At 43.9% G+C, this 18,726-nt stretch overlaps 1 protein-coding gene across 3 annotated transcripts in view; it reads right to left on the bottom strand.

Moving 5' to 3' along the window:
* Positions 1 to 18,726, bottom strand: part of sipa1l3 (signal-induced proliferation-associated 1 like 3) — a 70,411-nt gene that overhangs the window by 31,367 nt on the left and 20,318 nt on the right. For all 3 annotated transcript variants that reach the window (XM_071927491.2, XM_078284055.1, XM_071927499.2), the window contains exon 2: positions 6,514 to 6,607. The gene's annotated coding sequence lies outside the window, so the exon portion shown is untranslated. The remainder of the gene's footprint in view (positions 1 to 6,513; positions 6,608 to 18,726) is intronic.

The following is an 18,726-nucleotide window of genomic DNA, read 5'->3' on the forward strand; positions in this document are numbered from 1 at the left end:
TTCTTTCAACAAGGCTCTCTTTAAATCCTCTAAGTTTCTGAATCCATTTAGCTTGTGTCAGTCCATCTTCTCATTGCCCATCCCATCTGATAGATGGGATGGGCAACCTTCCTCTCATCCCATCCTTGTACCTGTTGGTCTGCAGCAGGACCTATGATCCAACCAATCCATTTCATTTCAGTCAGCCACTGTTTAATGAAGCTACTGGCAGCATCATTTTCATCACTTTATCTTTATCTACCTTTTTATACATTTTACTATTCCTCATTTTAGCATATTTTTTTAAAGCTCTTTGCAAAATCAACTTATTAGGTAAGTGCTACATAAATGTAGTTTTTCATAACTATTTTAGAAAAAAAAAAAAAGGAGTTTAGATACTCAAGTTTTCCCTGGTAATAAATAAAAAAAATCTGCATTGGACTTTCCGCAGGCATAAACAGCCCTACAATTCTTACTGCTCTGACAAAACTATGAGAAAGTAAATTCTCATATGACTCAACCACCACAGGCAACAAAAATGTGTACACACACACACACACACACACACACACACACACACACACAAAGATTTATTGGAGATGGCGTGGACTCAGACTAACAACTATTCATATCAAATTTAAACACTTTCATTGACACGCCCACATCACATGCCGCCAGGCCAACAATGTCTAACCCAGGGTTTCGAAATAGGCCGCAGCTACACTTGTCTGACAAGAGAAGCTAACAGATAGTCTCCATCCAGTGAGTTTAACAGCTCGCAGAAAGTGTACATTAGCAATTTAGTTATGGGAACAAAACTTTGCTTGCCTCACTCCAGCTGCGTGAGAATTATGCAACTGTCGAATACTGGGGTGACGATCTATTTATGAAGTCCAATTTGCATAACGTTGAGCTTTTCATTGTCTCAAGGCAGCTCAGACTGGTTTGTGTGTGTTTTATGATACACAATGCATTTTATGAGTCCTCTATGCATTCAGTTTTGGCCCCAAGACTGCATTACTCATTCAAACACACACGCACGCACAGGCACCATCAACAAAACTCTTTCACAGCTAACAAAATCCCCCTACAGTCATCCAGGCACACAAATGTATCATGTCTTTGTTTAGGAGAACCACAGGCACTTCCAGGCCAAAGGCTCCCGCTCTGATCATGCTTTCTCACAGAGAGCCTTTCCTCATCCGGAGGGCCGGCCTGATACACTATCAGGCCCAATCCCAGATTATCCGGCCCCAGCTGCAGGGCTGCAGAATGGCTTCATTATGTGTCTGAGGCGCCTGGTGAGAGAGGGAACAGAGGGCGTGCGATCTACTCTGTGCCAGTGACTTCTGTCGTGTCTCAGGGAGTCCGCGGCACACGGCGAGTCAGCAAGGACCAAACCTGACTCAGTGCAACAGCCAGCCAGACACAGTTAGATAGAAGAAACACAATACAGGGCCACTATACTATGGAGAAGAGGGGAAGGGGCAGATACACACCAGCCAAACACATATTTAGGTGTAAACTGTGAAAACTGGTGCTTCATTGGTGGGATGGTAGTGTCAGGGAAGGGAGTGGAGGTGTTCCAGGTAAAACCCTACTTTCAATTAACAAACTTCTCCTAACTTCAGCACTGTAAAATTAAAAAAGAAATCATTATCAATAAAGGAGAAGGTAGAAGTTTCTGGTGAGAACAGTTGAGAAGAAAGGATCAACCTCCATCAGCTACAGTAAGAATAGAACTTCCAAAGCCCTCGGGCAGACATCCAGCTTTGGCCCAAACTTCAGAAGATGAAGCACAGGCATTTAATGGCTTTTAATTACTCACATATAGTAATTAGTCAGCTCTGTGATGTACCTCCCCTGCTCTCTCACTTCCCTCCCCGACTCTCGCTGCTTGCCGTCTCTGCTTCCCTCCAACTCTCCCCATTCATCCTCATTCCCTCTCTACGTCGCTCCCTCCTTCCACGCCTGCTCTGACTAGCTGCGTATGATGCAGCCTTGGCCCATACACCACGAACACACACTGAGGCTGGTAATTACACTGAGTTAGATGATGGTAATGACAGAGTTAGCAGAGGAGTGCAGCTACCAGAGGAATGAGTGTACTCGGCATGGAGGTGGTGCCGCTGCTGCCTGCTGGTATGTCATACCAACACAGGCAGACCTGAGATCAGCGTGGAGTGAACCTGTAGTGCGACTGAGAGCTTGTCAGAAAAGTAATGAATCAGGGATGAGGAGGGATAGGCCTACCACATGTCTCTCTCTCTCTCTTCATGCAAAACAGTGAGGTGTATAATTACATCTGACACTGAAGCAGGCAACTATGACAGTAGTTTCCGAATAATGCGGGATATAAACCTACTGTACCATCCACTGTAAATCCTCAACCATCAAATGAATGCAAAATCAAAAGGCAAACATGAACTGTTATAGTAGGTTTTTAAAAACCCTCAGAAATAAAGAGAGGTGCCCCAGGCATTCTACACAAGTAGTAATAACAGCTATGAGTTTAAATTAAGCAAACGATGCCACAGTGCATGCTAGATTAGGGGCTTGAAGAACAGATGGTGGTACATATGACTGGCAGACGGCAGACAGGGGCCAGAGTAGAGTGGGACACTATAATACAGCACAGCACAGCACAACACAACGCTGGCTGGCAGCCTGGGGACAGCACATCAAGCATTCATCCCACCGCGGCTTCTGATGTAGCGGACAGACTGGGAGGTGCCATCAGGTCTGGAACGAGCCTGAACCAGGCCAATAACAAACAACAACAACCCCAGTTCATTCAGAGGTAAATACTAACTGAGGTTAGAGCCAGCTGAAGTGATGAATCACCAGACTACAATGACGAATTAAAAAGAAATCCAACATTGTTAAAGAAAAATACAAACATTAACAAATACTCTCAAGACAATGTCTGTTCAGCTCTGCATTGCTGACGATGAAAAAGCTTGATTCTGTTTTACCAGCCAGAGAAAATAAAAACCATAAGAGTCTGAGGAAAGAGAAAGATCAGTGAGAAGCTAATAAGTAAATGCATTAGAAGTAAGTGGTGGAGGCGAAGTGTCTGGGGTCTTAAGTGTGGGTTCAGTGGCCCGGTGAATGCCAAAGGATGCAGAAAGTTCAGCTTCATTGTGCTGTGGAGTAGAGCAGTCTGGGAGGCTTATGGTGAGAGACTGTCTCCTTCAGGTTCAGGATAACTGCCGGTGTCTGTCTTTGTTCTCCTGATGCGATCTTAGAGGCAAACTGCTTTCCCTGTACAATAACAGATAAGACAAACAAATCTGACTCCAGTGGCCAGTAGATGTGCCAAGTGGAGCGACAGCGCACTGCTTCTGCCCAGCCGTGATTCTTGAGCCCGGCTGTAGGAGAGCAGTGTTTTGGAAAATTGCCCCCGCAGCTAGAAAAATGTAAATACAATGAGGAGTCAGAGCAACTCCTCCACATGAGGAGTTTGGCCTTATCGCTCAGCCCGCTCAAAATAATAATAGCAATTACAGTGCAATTGTCCATATGCCATACTATATATCAAAATAAGAGCTGTTCTTAAACTGCAACGCCTACTGGAGCCAATCCTGGAATGGGCCTGGGAGAGAACCTGGCTCTGAGAACCAAAAGTATCCCCGACCCGCCACATCTACAGCAAAATACTACAGGAAACACTGAGAACAACTATGAAAAAGACACTGTGTTAAAGGAAATAGCAGTCGAAGCCTCAAGTAATCATGAGCGAGACATGACCAAGTCTGCCATGGATAGACGGAGGCCTGCATTAACACGGAGGCACACATCAGGTCCCCATGTTTCTCTGACTGTGGTCTATATCCGTCTTGTAAATCTGCCTGGCTTATCTGGAGGCAACACCCCCTCTTCAGACTGGGGCTTCACTATGCTACATTTCTCTCTCTGTCTCCCTCCCTCCCTCCCCTTCCTCTCCACTCTCTTTTTCCCTCCGTCTTCTCCTCTGTCTCTCCTGACTGCTGTCATTGTCTCCATTGATTTCTGCCGGCATTGCTTTGCCGCACCTCTTTGATGTCACTAGTGTCACTTCCATCTGTCTGTCTGTCTGTCAGACTGTCCGTCCCACGACGCCGAAATCGCCCAAGAGGAGAAGGACCACGGGTTGGGGTGAAAAGAGCAAGACGCATTTGGCAAGCGTAGATTCAAAACACACACACACACACACACACACACACACACACACACACACACACACACACACACACACACACACACACACACACACACACACACACACACACACACACACACACCGCCATCCATGCAACAAGTCTAATGATTTGCATCCAGTGGGATGATCACGAATCACAGCCCACATTCTCATTCATCATCATAATCATTCATTGGCTTGTTTGTGGGAGATGAACAGATGAACGATGGTGAGAAAACAAGGAGGAGTTGAAGAAATGGAGGTGGAGAGGAAAAACACAATGGAGGTCGAGATGAATGTGCAGGGGGGCGAGTGTGTAAATGTTTGGATGGATGCAGTGCTTGTAAAATGTCTACTTTGTACTTGTAAGATATTCTCCAGCACTAAATAACATGAATGCATCCTTTTTGTGATGTCTGCGTTTCTATGTGTAATTGCACTGTGAAAGAAACTTATCCTATCTGCATTTGTGGTGTGTATGTGTGTATAGTCCAATATAGTGACACTTCATCCAGCTTTCATGAGGTTTAAAACCAATTTCCACAGTTTTTCCAGCTGTCATGTTCAACAGCAGCACTGTTAACCCCAATCAAAACTTGCTTTGCAAAGAGAGTATTCATCGTTTTTCTTAGGCTGTTGAGCCCACTGCAATTTTCTAATAATTTAATCCACTGTGGTCTACTCCAATGCACAGTAGTACAGTGCACACCACTGTGTCAGTGTTTGTGTGTCTGACGAACAGAATCCCACACATCATTGGCATCAAGATAGTGGAAGATAATGGAGAGACAAAACAAAAGATGATTAAGATAAGATCATTAGATTAGAAAATTCTTATCTCTGACAGTATTAGACAGTCCTAAATGGAATCAATCCATGGGTCTGACTGGATGGAATAAATAAGGGTGAATTCACACTTTTTCCCTTTTTTTTTTTAAACTGCCAGTGCCATGAACATCAAAGGGGAGCGGACGGACTGCTTTTTTTGTGAGCCGACTAATCATAAGTAAGAGGTTGGGTTTCACGGTACGTAGGCAGCTGACAGTTTACAACAACCAGAATGGAAATGGAGAAAGTACCGGAAGAAAAGTTGGTAGTAGTTGTTACTCGGATCATAAAGAGTCAGTATGGGACACATCATATGTGTTGCGGGAGTTTCTGGTGAGCGTTTGACAGCTGGACATTGACTGTTTGCTGATAGCAGCAGCTAATGCAGCTGGCCTTTGTGGAAAAAAAGTGTGCATCGCGCGACCTGCTTTTCATTATCAGCAGAAAATGCAATTGAGGAAGTGCTTTTTCTAGCAAAATAGTGGAATAGTGTGAGTACACCATAAGTGGGACAGCTCACAACTGTGCTGCAAAAAATATCCAGCTTATTAAGCCATTTAGTCTTACACTGAGTCATACCATCTTATTTTTCTTAAAACAAGTGAAATATTCTGCTGATGAGGAGAGATAATTTTGTTTCTAGAAACAAATGGCAATATCTTGAAATGAATAACAGAATAAAGCAGATCACTCCAGTAGTATCAAGAAAAAGGCACTTCATTCAAGAACATTATAGAAACAAGATGATTTGCATTAGAAACAAGTGAAATTATCTCACCCCATTTCACTTGTTTAAAGAAAACTAAGATTTAAAGAATAAATACTAGATTGGATGACTTGTTATAATGGATTTTCTTTGCAGTGTACTAGGCAATCCTCCAAGATATGCAAAGTTGTACAGAAAGCAGGACTTAGCATATTTTTAGATAGCTCTGCGGCCCTATTCCTCTCACCTTCATACCACCAGACCCAGAGGGACTGAGAGGACGCAGGCGGACCGGGTTGGGCTGACTCTCTGAAGATCAGATCAACCACAAACTACAATCCTCTCTCTATCTCTCTCTCTCCCCACACATACACGCCTCCATGCAGCACTACTAATGGATACATGTGCAAAAACAAACGCACAACATGTTCATGCCACCCACCCCCACAGACAAATAAAAACAAACACAGTGAGCTAACACACTGGCAGCGGCAGACAAATACAATAAGTTGCAGATAACATTGGCCGATTAGAAGAGAAGTGCTTACATTATTGGAATCAACACATTTTGGAAAAATGGATCCAACAGGCTCTGGTCCATGGAAAAACAATCACAAATCCAACCGTAAAACGTTTTAGTATGCATACATAGTGTTTCATTGTTTTGAGTAAACTGAATGCTACACAGTCTGCCAAGATCTCATCACCATAAATCTGATTCAAATGTACCACATACAAGCATCTCCTTCTCAGACACACACACACACAAATATGTCACACACACACACAGATATGTCACACACACACACAGATATGTCACATGTACTAATTTTACCTCCTCCAGGCTTCAGCTGTGCAGGTGTGGTCCGAATGTTTGCTGACACGGTGCAGGTAATGAAGCTCCGTTTTTCACTCTAATGGAGGAAAGGAGAGAGATGATCATGTTAAGATACAGCTGCCTGGTTTTCAGTGTTAAAAGGGAAATCATTGGATTTTCTTCATGGAAATAAGCTAAACTCTACGGCCAGTCTTTGGTGAATGAATTCAACAGTTAATTCCAGTATTACATTCCTACTGTTACTGTTTCCTACTATTACATTACATGTAAGCCGAGTGTGTTGTAGTAATAAGTGAGGGTGTGTGTGTGTGTGTGTGTGTGTGTGTGTGTGGGCTGTGTGTTTGTGGGTGTGTCTCTGCCGAGCAGCTGTACTCAGTTCCACGCTCATCAGGTCAGCCATACAGGCTCGTCTATTGTTTGCGAGGAGTCTGAACAAAGATGCCCAAGGCGGTCTATCTCATGTATCTGTACTGCGCGCGCGTTTGCATGAACACACACTCACTCACGCATACACACACGCAGTTACACTGCAACACCACATCATGTAGGCTTCGCTGCGAGAGGAATTCAAGTTGTTCCAATTCCAGCTCAAACATTCAACCAGAAATTACATCCAAAAAAAAATAAAATTAAAAAAACTCATGTGCTCTGAGCTTTTGTCTCCATCAATTGATCCCCCCCCCCCCCCTTTCTTAATTTCTCTCTATCACTGCCAGTCCCATCCTTACAACTGAACAACCCCTCTCCATCTCTTGGCTCTATCCCAAGAGTGGAGAGATAGAAAGACAGACGGAAAAGAGACAAAGTGTGGGAGGTTGTGCGCTTTGATTAGAGGTCGAAGGGCTGAGTAATGGAGCGGGGGGGGGGAAGTGCTGTTTAAATACAAGTGGGACGTGAAGAGAGGGGTGAAGTGGGGCTGGAGGGGACGGGGATAAGCACTGGACAGACATTATGTCCTGAGGGGGAGGCCCATTACTGTCTGACAAATGCAGTTCCAATCAATACTGATCAATCCGGGTCCACTTACCCCACGACGCCAAGCATAATAACACTGTCTTTAGCAGAGGGGGAGAGTAGGGGCGGATAGGGGTCAATGATTGTGTGTGTGTGTGTGTGTGTGTGTGTGTGTGTGTGTGTGTGTGTGTTTCCTATATCGAAGAGGCAGCCCCGAACAAAGGCAGCAGAGTCAGCATGGATTTAAAGCTCAGGCTTCCCTCCACTGCCCTGCAAATGAAATTAAATTATAAGTGAAAACTTCCCAACCATGGCAGACCTCACTCCAGAGGCCAGCTTCAGCCTGAAAATGATTATACTGCCTGTCTACAGCTTCTGCACAAGGTAGCTGATATGGCAAGTATCATACACACTCAAGGACACATATCACACACATTAGTGAAGGCAATACCCAAGTCCACACACACTAAATGTACAATACATGCACATACACACACGGGACAAAATAACAGAAACACTACATGACAAAGTAAATATATTACATTTACAAAGGCACCTTCACAGGTAAGTCATATTAAGTTGAATGCAAATGAGCAATATGTGTCAGCTATAAGAGAGGCTTGACAACAGTTTTCAATGCAAAATGAGGCAACTAAAAGGTTTCCAAGGAAGCCACCGAAAATTCCGATTAAATTATTCACATATGCCAAACATAGCATGGTTACCAGCATAGTTTCTAAACACCACAAAACTACAGCCTCAAAAATGACCACAGAATTGAATCAACACCTCTGTGGCACAGCCTCAACTAAAACTGTATGCCGTGAGCTTCAGAAAGCATTTATGGCAACTTTAACTATGTGTATCCAAAACCAATGTACAAAGCTGCATAACCTGGTGCAAGGAGCACAAAACCTAGTCCCAGTGGAAAAAAAAGAACAGAACCTTGAGCAATGGGAAAAAACAGTAAGTCTGATAAGTCGTCTTTCAACCTTTTTACAACATCCGGATGGGTTTAAGTTTGGAGAAAGCCAAAGGATGTCTTCAACCTACAATGTCTGTTGCCTTACAGTTAAACAAAGTGGTGGATCTGTAATGGGATGCACAGGCATCTTGTAGGAGCCATTAGGTCTGATGGTTGCTTTGCATGCATCATATATAAACCAAGGACTATGACGCCATTTTACAGTACCGAATACTGTTCCCATATTCCAAGATGATAACGCTGCCATACACACTGCTGAACAAATTCAACAGTGGTTTCATGAACACCAGGATGAAGTCAAATGTGGCTTCAGTGGCCCCAAACACCAGATCTAAACATCATTGAACCTTTATGGGAAGTTGTGGAGCGCAGGGTGTCAAGCAGACTTCGAAGTAGACTTACAAATGTGTCTTGGAGAAAGTCTACAGGTTTGACACCGTTAAGTCTTGAGAGTCTGTTGTATATTTAGTAGTGGAGTCATTCTCTGTGGTTCTGAGGCCTGCCAGACAGAGTGAGAGAGCCAGAACAGAGTTGGCTTACTCAGTGTGTGTGTGTGTGTGCGTGTGTGTGTGTGTATACACATGTGTCTGTGTACATATACCCTATGTATGTTTTTTACGAGAGTAGGCCTACATGTTTAAGCATAAATAATTCTGTAAATAAAGAAATAATTCTGCCAGGGGCATTTTCAGGGAAGACATGCAAATCATACTTTACATCTCATTACAGTAGAAGAGCAACCACCACTGCTGGGGGAGGGGGAGAGGGAGAGAGGGAAGGAGGGAGGGAGAGAAGGAAGGAGAGAGAGAGAGAGAGAGAGAGAGAGAGAGAGAGAGAGAGAGAGAGAGAGAGAGAGAGAGAGAGAGAGAGAGAGAGAGAGAGAGAGAGAGAGAGAGAGAGAGAGGGTTGTATAGTATATGTGTGTCTGCAGGCATGTCACTCATCATCAATGGCATTATATTGTGAAAAAAATCAGGAAAAAACCATTTGAAAGCAATATCTGTCTGAGTATGTATATCTAAAGTGACAAAATGCATATGGCCAACCCCCCAAATAATTGCATTCTGACATACTTTTGTAGCATGACAAAATGGTCAAAAGGTCAAGGGGGATGAGTACTTTTTCTGAGCAAATGTAGAGGCTACGCATCTGTACAGGTAGCGATTCCAACATTTCCTAACAGTTACATTAGAGCAGCTAATTACAAAGATAACTGTTTGCATCCCCAAAGAGCAACCAGTTGCACACAGCAAGAGGTGGGATCTGCAGTATGACCGACAGAATAGTGGACAAACATTATCAATCGCCGAAGTCTCTTTTCTTATTTATAAGACACTTCATATTTTTAATGCAATAGAAATTTTAAAAATTGACATGGAAATTTGAAGTAAAAAGTTGAATATTCCCCTTCTTAGCAACACTAACCACACAGCAATTGGCCACTACACTAACAAGAATCTATATAGTCCCTACATACATAGCAACAATGCTGCATGAAAATACTGTGTGTGTGTCGTATGCATGTATATATTATGCTTTAGAGTCTGTGTAATGAGTACGCATGCTGCAGGAGAGGGAGGGAACCCCCTGCAGAGAGGGGTGGGCAGCCCCATTCATACTCCAACACTGGGAGGTGGGGACTGCCACACTTTCATCCCTTTCAGAGCTTCGTCCCTCTGCACGCCCCCTCTCTCTCCCCCTCTCTCTCGCCGGTTCCTATTTGAATTGAAATGAAGGAATAGATGTGTTGGAAAAAGAAACCCTTGCTTTGCTTCCTTCCCCTGTGTGTCACAAGCGAACGACGCGTGCCTCTGTCCCTCTGCAGGGCTTCCCACTGTGGATGTCTTTATTAAGATGAAAACAGAGGAGGGCAATAGCTGTTGTATCATGGGATAAGGGGTGTTATTAGGCCACTCCCAGTCCAGTGGAAACATTTCAATAGAAGCAAAATAGTCACTAGAATACTTTAATGGGACCCCTATGTAAGCTATAAATAAATCATACATAGAACTGCTCTGATCGATCGGCAGCTGATCAATGTGGGCAGAGGTTTATTCTAAATATGAGATTGATCATCAGCCTTTTCCAATGTTCCAGTCTGCATTAGTGAAGCAAGATTGCACTGTTTGCATTATCTGGTAGACTCCAAGCACTATATTATATTTCTCTTGCAACAAGTCAATAAACTCCCCGTTTACTCTCATCCATCAAAACAGGATTGGGTTATATTCATTTACTCACAGATCAGTATAAAGAAAGCAATTTTGGGAAAAATTCCAAACATACTTTAAATAAGTGCCTGATCATACATCTATCTGTGAAAACAGATAATTGATAATTTCTTGCTAAGAAGCAGACGATTGTATTGGTTGAAAATATCCCAATCTGAGGTTCGCTCATGGTGCCTTACACAAATAAAAACAATGAAAAAACACAAAATCAGACGATTCACCATTCCCAGTGAATTAGTACAAGTACAGAGAGAATCCACTAGCTATGAGCCCTGCCTCTGGGCAACTTAAGAGGAAACTGCAGTGATGTAGCTAAATGCAATAACCTGAGCTCCTTTCACCAAAACCACTTGGAAATGCTGCTGTAGCTGCTTGATCGTTATGCTGGTGCTGGTTGCCATAGGAACGGGAAGGCGCACGGACAGGAAGACGTATGATGTAGGCGGTAGGCCGCAGGCATTCAGGACACACAACCTGAGAGCAGAGCGGTAAATAACAAGACACAACCTGATAAACCCACCCCCCAACTTGGCAGTTTGGTGTGTCCTGTCACTGCAGCACATTGCAGACATATAGTACAGATCAACGATACAGCAAGAAAAAAAAAAATCACACACAACACACACATCACATGCTTTCTTGGAATTTGAAGAACACTTTGTAAACTTTGTTCTTTAAAAGCACCATATCATGACAGTTATGATTATTCCGTTGATGTTTTCATTCTTTCTTTTTCACTCATCTCGTCCGTCTGTAAAGAGTTCACCCTCCTCTGCTCTGTTCCCTCCCCCTTGTTCCTCTGTGGTTTCATCAGTCTGTCCGTCTCCCCTCGCTCTCTCTCTCTCTGTAGGAGAGGCTTAGGCTGCTGACGACCACGTGCCATGCAAGCGCTTTAAAGCATGTGCAGGTCTGAATGGGCTCTAAATTCTTCAAAGACGTGACAAAGCTCGGGGCTGGTAAAAGTGCACTTATCAGCAGACTTCAAACATCTGCTACTTGTTTTTGTTTCCATAACATAATCTGGTCTAGCACATTCATCATCCTTCGACAATCCCCACATTCCTTGCATTTTCTATCGATGCTCTTCTCAGACAAGATGGTGAAATGCCCGGCCTATGCCGAGCCCCAGATCCAGCTGTGTGGAAACTAAGGCATTTCAGTTTGACCTGCAATGCCTGAACTTATCAACAAAGCACGCCGGCAGGAGTAGTCTGAAAGATCAAAGGGTAACCTTAACTGTATGACTGGAAGGTTGTGGGTTTGAATCCACAGACTGCCTGGGAACAACTGGATGAGTGAAGCGACCAAAAAACCCGCTACCCTACCTCAACAACTATCATTTAAGTGTCCTAGAGCAAGGCAGTTAACTCCCAGAGAGGACTCAGTGCTGCTTAATGTACGACAATACAAAACAGTGGTCGTCCTGGACATTTCCCATTTGTGTGTGTATGAGTGAGTATGTGTGTGTGTGCATGCATCTGCAAGCAGGTGTGCAGGTGAGCAACAAAATGTAACCTTCCCAGTTCTTGCAACTAATCTCATAGACAGCTGCTGTAAATAAGATGGGTTCTTAATAATAACTTTATTTGTATAGTGTTTTTCTAAAAACTGTGTTTACAAAGTGCTTCACATACAATAAAACACAAAGAAACAGTGAGGTAAAAGTACCTCAAATGAAATGATTATATAAAAAGTATGGGAAATGAAAGGTTCTTTGTCAACCTGCTCAGTTAAATAAAGGGAACAGACCTTCTATTTACAGTCTGGGCCTGCATTTTGTAACATCTTTGGTGTACGTCATGTATGAAAGGGGGAATACGCAACCACACAGACATTTTCTCAACACACATCCATTCTCCTGGCTCACTGGGGCGTATCGCAGGGCGTCAGGTGGGAGGTTCGATTACCATCTACATTTTGTTATCCATCTACCTGTCGCCTGCTGCTGGAGACCCAGCCTGCATTCTGTCCCACTGACTAACCAACTGCTAGGCAGCGATGCGTTCCTGGACAGTGACATGCAGGTCAGACACAAGGCGAGTCGGTCTCTTTCTGCTGAGCTGAACTGCTACTGTCACACCAACTTGGTAATGCCTTGATCCAACCTCAGGGCAGAAGGCACATTCCTGACATGAGCTCTGTTGTAAAGGTGACGGTATGCAGAAGCTAGGTCCCCGCTCAACACTTGAACACCGAGTAATCATGCGAGGAGGTTAAAGCCGTAAAGTTGTAACGGAAGTCCTGACAGCTGATGAGGGGTTCAACACAATAACCATCTCTTTACATAGATACAGCGACTCAAAAGCGACAAAAAATATCCATCAGCTGAACCTAACGACAGACTAGATAAATGGAAGAGAGACAATGATGATAATAATGATACTTAGTTGATCTCTGCAGGGAATCTCTTTTCTCTTGCCTCCTTCTACAGCAGCGGTTCTCAACCTGGGGGTCGGGAGATAATTTTTGGGGGATCGCGAGATGATTTATGGGACAGGAAAAAAACACATTTCTATTATCAAATGTATTATGTATTATTACGTGTCTATTTTTTTGTGATTTTTTGCAAATTTTTGCTTTTTTCTTGTGAAATTCTGAATAGTTTTCAGCCTCTAGGCCTCTGATAATTAATCAAATAAAACAACCTGAAAAGGGAAAAATCATTCTTTGGCAATCTGCATATGAAGCCTGTGATGGGGGGTCGTGACTCGCGTGTAAGTAACACTTTGTTTTAAGGGGTCATGAGCCAAAAAGGTTAAGAACCTGTGCTCTACAGGAAGGTCAGAGGTCAGGTTCAGCTACAGATCAGCGCTCTTAGAGCTGGTAGGGATTCAGTGTTTTGCTCAAGGACACTCCAGCAAGACGGATGCTCACTACACCACCCTGCTGAATGTCATAGTAACTGGCAACCCCGACACTGATGATACTCATCTTTACATTGTTACAATTATTCCAATGTCACCGGTTACAGAGCAAAAATATAACTTACTAGATAAATGGAAGAGAGACGATAAGGATGCAAAGCTGAAGCCCCTCCCCTCCCCTTTGCTCCTGACCTCAGGCTGGCCCCTATCCCCCATGGGTGTGTGGTGAGACGGGGTGTGTTTCCGTGTGTGTGTGTGTGTGTGTGTGAGTGCATGCACTAACGACGGGTCCTAGGGGTGACTTCCACCGTCGCAGCTGTTGCAGCTCCCACAGAGGCGTCTCAGGGGAAAACAGCGGGCTGCCGCTGTTCCACACTGATTAACCCGAAGGCCCTGCGCAGGGACTGTCCAGGAAAAGACTCTCTCTCACACACACACACACACACACACGGCTGCTTGTAGGTATACCCACAAGCATAGCTCTCAAAACAAACACGTGTGTAGAGGTGAACATCATCTATTGCAATAGCCAACGGTCTTCGGTGTGTTTATTTCTTTTGTTTGTTTTGAGGTAAAATGTTGTTATCAGCACACTGGGATTTTTTCTCACAAATTAATAATTGCAACTCTGCTGTGTTTTTATTATTGTATTTTATCTAATTTCATCATTTTGTTGCTGAATAATTTATTAATCAAATAATTTGCTTTATTTAATTTTGCTTCTGTATATATACAGACCAGCTTAAGCTAATGTATTGCTTTATCACCATGTTATATGACTAGACCAAAGCACCATATTTTCCTTTCCTTTAGAGAACACTATAGACCAGCCGACAATACAATCACAGACAAGAGATTTCTAATGCTTTTAAATTTCATTATGCTTTGACTGTAACACCAAGAGTTGTGTGGGCTACACAGAGCACAGACATTGTCTCTGCAAAGGATTTGGACTGACTATAAATCTGGAACAAGTGGAATCAAAGCTCACTCTTCAGAAAAATTTCAACAAAACATATCACAGCAATTCAAATGGAGGAAATTTACTCAATAATTAAAATGTGTATTTTTGAACTAAACCAAGGTGTCAGAATGGATGAAACAACACCACAAGTTACTTTTTCACTTTGGCCAGCTACTCAGTGTGCTTGTGGAAAACGCTGATTTAATCACTACGAAACTATCTCTGCACATTGTGAAGGGATAGCTGAGCTTGATAAAACAAGCACAGCATTGCACTGCGTCTGTGGCCCATGCTTCGATAATTGGGAACGATGTTTGATTCATGTTTGCTCACCTGCCAAGAAGATGACAGCTCTGAAGGTATACAATCACGAGAGCGATTGGAGTAAAGCAAATACATCTGCCATATTCAATCTATCGAGCACAACAGTGATTAGCCGCCAGAGAACTGTACAGTATGGCAGTAATAAGAGATTGGCCAATTTGTGCTGTTGTTTCCAAAGGCTCTCACCATTAAATAAGGGGACTGGATGGCGGGAACATATTTTCTCAAATCAACCAGCAACATCTTGACCATTTCTAAAGCTGTATACTATAATTTGATTACACTCTGGGGTTGGCTAGAATAATTCCAAAATCAGCCAGTTGATTGTGATTAGAGGGTTGGTAATCACTGGTCTATTGCCATAATCCAACTTAAATCTCATAAACACACACAGAAATCAGTGGTCAGAGCAGCAGAGGCTCTACTTAGCATATGCTCCTCTTAGCAGCTGCAGGTAACACTTCAGTGTCTCTTCTCATGCCAAGGTCAAGGGGCTGCAAGGGGCACAGTGGAGCGACAAACACGCTTTGCAGCTGCTATGACTTGACATTTGTAAATCTTTTCTGTGACTTGAAATTTACGACACGATTGTGCGAATGCTTTCTGTGAGTGTAAACTCCAACATGTAAGTTCTCAGGTGTTTTGCTGCAGTAATACATTCATACAGGAAATGGGGGCAGGCGTGTGTGAGTGCGTGTGTGTGTGTGTATTGCTGTTTGTTTCAGAGTTCTTCCTGTAACCGTATCACTCCGGTGACAGGCTAATGAGGCCAAATGATGATGAGTCTTCAGGATGAGCGGGCCGCCAGCAGGGAGAAGAGAGGATGTGAAAACGGCTGGGAAAGAGTCAGAGGTTGCCTATTGAAGTCTCGCACTTTTTCAGAAACACTATATGAGGCAGAGGAAAGCTGGCCTCAGCATCTCATATATCCACTGGGACCTGCAGTTAGGCTCGCTGTGCAATAGAGAACTGCAAAAATTCAAGTGAACCGACGAAAATGGCAGCGCTAATAACACAAGTGCTCATGTGCTGATGGTAATGTGATGCGTTATTGATCCCCATAGGCAAACTGTCTTTTGGCGTGCCCCCCTTCAGAGGGAGGTCACAGCAGGGTCGGCTACAGAGCAGCGTCCCTGTCCAGCTCAAGGACATGGGAGGACACTCACTGACTAGATCCCAGGTCCTCCAATCGAAGTACAGTCTTCCTTCTCACTACCCTGCTGCCCTCAAATCTACATTTAAAGACCCCATGGAATTAAAAAGTTTTTTTTTTAGTATACACCTATTCACCAATACAGGCCAAAAAAATGTTGATATCAAAATTAACAGACCGTCCCTTTCCGGTAAACAGGGTATTTCTGTTGATGAATCATCCTGCACTCGGGGGCGTATACAAAAATTTCACCCAACCAAATTTTGATAACCGTTGGAATTATTCCCCCCCACCCCCCACTATTTTTTCTAGCGTGCAGTTCCGCTACCAACATGGGACGAAGGTGTGTTTGGCTGTGCTTCACCTAAAACTCTTTTCCCAGACGGGGCGACGGAGGCAGAGAATATTCCTCCACAACAGAGTAGACTGCTGTCTATTATTGATCTGAGCTGGTCTGAAGTTGACGCGCCGACTTAATCGATATTCAAATACGTCCCTCCCGCTGATGCTTCCCACCCTAACTTTCTGTTTCATTTGGAAATATGTCAATACACAGAAGCAAATCACGCTCTCCGTGCCACTTCATAGGGTCTTTAACTTATTATGCAGCTGCACTCCACTGACTTCAACATAAACATGAGCTTACATTCAACAGCCCCCTGATCGGACTTCCAGCCAAGTAACGGACTTAAAGAGTCCATCTCACGACTTCCAGTGACCAGATCAGTGAAGGTCAATCACAGATTAAGCCTCAATCAAAAATTCCTAAAGCGCATCCCCCCCCATGCACTACACTGAAAACAGATTATCTACAATCACTGCCGGCATAGAAATGAGCCAAAAAGGGTGTTTAAGGCTAAGGAGGGGATCTGGCAACAGTAAACACTTTCTGGAGAAAAACAGACCGAAGCAGTCGATGTTACATGACTTCAGAAAACGAAAAAACAGACAGAGTAGTAATGCGTCATACTGTATTGATCTCCATTAGGAAGTTTTCTTTTAACTTGACCCCCTCTGGTGAGGTCAGAGGTCAGAGCGCAGGGTCAGCTACAGAACAGTGCCTTCAGTGTCTTGCTCAAAGAGCAAGGTGGATGTTTGCCAACAGGGGGGCTTGAACCTGGATCCTTCAGTTAGAGGAAAGTTTCTCTAACCTCTAGGCCACCCTGCCGCCTCAATAGAGTGTTTAGCCAGGCTTCTAGGCCTATATATAGACTAGATCCATTAATATAGAAACGGTCATACACTGTCAGGAGGTCAGAAATACTGCCGGAAACCCTCACACTCGAGTCAGCTGGCCTGATTGATGAAAAATCATTGGTTACAGAATCGTTTTCACAAGTGAGAAAAGCATGGTGGTCAATAATTAGACAAGTCCAATTACCAAGATCAGTCAATCTCGCTGAGAAAACACTGTTGATAGCGTAAGAGCATAACCTCGACTGCCCAGAGCGCTCGGTGGTAATAAGCCTTCTTTTAAACACAAAGGAGCTGAGAGTATCTTGAGTGCCATTCCCATTAGTTTTGTTTTTAGACAACTGATGAATGAGAAGAGACACTGTTGTTCTCTTTTCTCCAACTGACTCAGAGTGATGCGTCAACAACAGCAAAAGGGCACAGTATGAACAGGGTCAAAGGGTGTGTGTGTGCGTGTGTGTGTGTGTGGTGGGGGGGTTACAGTGCAGTCAGACAAAGAGGGCCTCTGACACAAATCCAGCCAGTAGTGCTCTCTCTCCCTCTCTCTCTGTCTGTCTCTCTCTTTTCTCTTGGCCTCTCACTCTTTTTTCCCCTGAATGGTGCCATTGAGAGAAGAGGCAGTTAGGACTCTATTCTATGAGGACTTTGTGAGCTCCCAAAGGAATAAGTGAGCTCTCACAGACAAACCTGACTGTCGCAGATCATTTTCCCCCCAGTCACTGTCTCCTCTACAAGGATCCACTCTCCCTGTGAACGGCAAGACCGGGGGTCAGAGTTTACGCTTGGCTTGGATCCTTCTAATGAGGGCATATGACAGCTAAAAATGTTTCTACGAGTGAAAATCAAGGCAATAAAATCCAATATGACTTAAAAAAAAAAAAGGGAAACAAGGAGTTGCCTCTTCCCTGGTCTGAGTCTTTGAAAAATACCGCTGCAGCCGCCTCCACCCAGCAGTTGTATAGTTGTATGGCCTAGATAAGCTCAGCTGGTTAGAGAGAGAGTGGCACGGCTGGGAGATAGCGGTCAGAGATAGAGATAATAGCGCCCGCTGGTTCCTCTGATGCCTGTGAAATGATGGACTCCTCTGGGGTTTTCCTCCGAGAGCGTACGCAGACGGTAAATGTACTGTAACTGGATTTGTATCACAGTCTGTGGCTAGGCCAAGACAAATGTGGGAAAGGCTTGGCCTGCTGTGGGATGATGCGGGCGTAATACACAAAGGTTGCATGAATCACTGAAGTAACACGGAACAAATAAGGGGGTTAACCGCTGCTGAAGTCCAGGCTGATTCACTGCAGTTCCTCCTCCATAAAATGAAGAACTAGAAGTGAGGAGGTATAGTTTTATAGGTTTCATTTTGCCTGTTTAAGAGCAATACCTGACGCTGGCTGCCTGAGCCTCCTGAATGAAAGGAGACGACAGTATGCTGGCCTGGATAATACAATCGCAGGCTCAGGATTCAGCTCACGCTCTCTCAGGTTCACAGCACAGCAGCAATGTGCAGTTAGCCAAGTTCATCTCGAGTC

The sequence above is a fragment of the Centroberyx gerrardi genome, chromosome 6 (genome assembly GCF_048128805.1).
Source record: "Centroberyx gerrardi isolate f3 chromosome 6, fCenGer3.hap1.cur.20231027, whole genome shotgun sequence".
NCBI lineage: Eukaryota > Metazoa > Chordata > Actinopteri > Beryciformes > Berycidae > Centroberyx > Centroberyx gerrardi.